Below are 2,888 nucleotides of genomic sequence, written 5' to 3' on the forward strand. Positions count from 1 at the left end.
TTCTGTAAAAGGCTAACTTGCTTAATTGTTTCCATACTATCCAATAAAAATAATTACAGAGATAAAATCGCAATTATTTTTCACGAAAATTTCACAAACATCAATCAATCATCAAATAACACTCAATACAACATGATACCATCCAAAGAACATACAAACAATCGTTTTAAAGTCCAAATTTCTTGCAAGTAAATCAATTACCATGGCTCTGAGGCCAGTTGTTGGAAATTATTTTACCAGGATCTTAGATCTACTCACAAGTATGTTTATTAACATCCTAAATAAGAACTTTCTAAAACGATAAATTAAACACATATAAAGTTTAAGAAACCTTACAATGGGTGCAGCGGAATATAATGTCTCCTTCCGTTCAGATCTCTAACCCTTGATTCCTTTCTGTAGCAGAGTATTATCAAGATCTGAACCTGGATCTTCTTCTCTGAATCCTTGATGCTGAATCTCCTTTGCTGATGATCTTTCTTCACGATCTTCTTCACTATGATTGAGGTATTGCTTGATGTGTGTGGGCACTACTCTAATCACTAAGAGAGGTTCGAAATATGAAGGAAGAATAGAGAGAGAGAGTGGCGGCTAGAGAAGAGAGTGGAGGCTCAGTTTTTTCTGATTCAGAAAGTGTAATTTTTCTGAAGCCTTCACTATCTATTTATAGCATTCCACTAGGGTTAGATTTGAATTATATGGCATTAAAATAATGAAAAAAATCAATTTAAAAAGATACAATAGGTGGCCGGCCATGGCTAGGTGGACTGGGCCTTGATTTTTGCAATTTTGCAATTTTGACACCTTTTGTATCTGATTTTCTCAAAAATGCCAATTTCCTAATTCAATCATTTAAATGCCAATTCTAACTATTTAATAACTATAAATAATTATTAAATAATATTGTCATTTATCATATTTATTAATTGAACCATACAAAGTATCATAATTAACAAATATGCCCCTATTAACTCTTTCTTTACAATTTCGCTCTTACTTAGTGAAAATTTCACAAATAGACATAGTCTAATTCGTGAATTATAATTGATTAATCAAAACCAATGACATGAGTCTTACAAGCAATATTATCTCAACTAGTGGGGGGACCATGGGTCTATATAACCGAGCTTCCAATAAGTAGATCAAGAATTTAGCACTAAAATTCACTAACTTATTAATTCTTCGTTGAATCCACGCATAGAACTTAGAATTGCACTCTCAGTATATAGAATGCTCTATATGTTCCACCATATAGACACATCATTAGTTATCCATTGTTATAATCCTAATGTGATCAATGATCCTCTATATGAACGATCTACACAGTAAAGGGATTAAATTACCGTAACACCCTACTATGTATTTTATCCTTAAAACACTTGACCCCGTATAAATGATATTTCAGCTTATGTGAAATGAGATCTCCACCATTTATTTTCGTTTGGTCAAGCTCGAAGGAGATCATCCTTTGCTTACTATTTGCCAGATAGAAGCTATAGATTCCATGTTTATGCTAGCGCTCCCACTCAATTGCACTACCGTGTTCCCAAAATGTACGTATCACCCTGACCTAAAAGTAGGCTTAACTAACAAATCAAAGAACACGGATAGGCTTTCAAGATTGAGCCTAATCATAACAGGATTAAGATCATTTGATCTAGGATCAACTTGGCGATATTGACTTGAATAGATTTTACGGTAAGTTTAATTAAATCTAAATCAAAGTTCAATATCGGTCCCTTCCAATGCATACTCCATGCATCCAACCTGAGCTTTACTTTCACTAATGTTCTGGAAAGAACATAGTATTTCTCCAAATACAAGTAAACTCTTGTTGTAGATTATCATATCAGTAAAACCCTGTGTTTGATAAATCTAGGAAACTTTATTCACATAGTCATGTTTACTTTCCAATGTGATGACAGCACAATAAACATGATCAAGTATGTGAAAAGGGTTTAAGATGAATTTATAATTCAATTAGACAAGCAATTGATAAAGTGAGCCAAAACATACACAAATGAATGAAAAATACTTCTGTTTCTTTATGGATGTTGAATAAAATAGATTACATTGAAATGGAGTTTTATTTAGGGCATAAAACCTAACATCTCCCTCGTCGCCCAAGGACTCCCATACATCCATGGACCAATCCTCAAGGCGCCATGCCTCCACGCATGTTAGCAGGCCCTCAAGACAAGCCACCAAACTAGTTGCATACATTAGACCTCTGTCCCTTTTCAACATCGTGCATCCGTCCCATGCGTGTATGCAAACTAGTCCACGAATGACTACCCGTGTCATCTCGTGTTGAGACTCGTGGCCTAGGCGCACCACGACGTCTCTTTGAGGATCTAGGCTACGTCCCGTGCAAGCGGCATACCGACAAGCCAAGGGAAACGTACCATTGAACCTCTGGTAGCTTTCTTCGACGCACTACCGGGTCGGCCCGATAATGTCCATGAGTACTCCAACTCATGGAGACATATGAGTCCCCTCGTTGTCCTCATATGCCCGCCCTACTAGTCCCCACTGGCTAGTACTAGCTCACTTAGCACAAAGGTGCAAGGGGTGGTGGAGAGCTGACACCAAAGTACCCCCTTAAAGAGCATTCTGAGCTTTTAGCCTTCTACCAGGAACATAGATGATTTTTGCTCTGTAGACATATGGGAAGCGCCATATACCAAATCACCTAGTTCCGCCAAACCGATTGCACCATTCTATTTTTAGACCCAAATAAATGGCGAATACCAAGTCCCGTCTCGATCCGGACAATATTGAAGATATTTGCGAAAATCCCACTGCATACAAACTAAGCATCAGCATGCCACCTGCATGCACCACATCATGCGCCACCACTTGACCACCACTTGGCCAACTTGCGTCCA

The sequence above is a fragment of the Cannabis sativa genome, chromosome X (genome assembly GCF_029168945.1).
Source record: "Cannabis sativa cultivar Pink pepper isolate KNU-18-1 chromosome X, ASM2916894v1, whole genome shotgun sequence".
Classification (NCBI taxonomy): Eukaryota; Viridiplantae; Streptophyta; class Magnoliopsida; order Rosales; family Cannabaceae; genus Cannabis; species Cannabis sativa.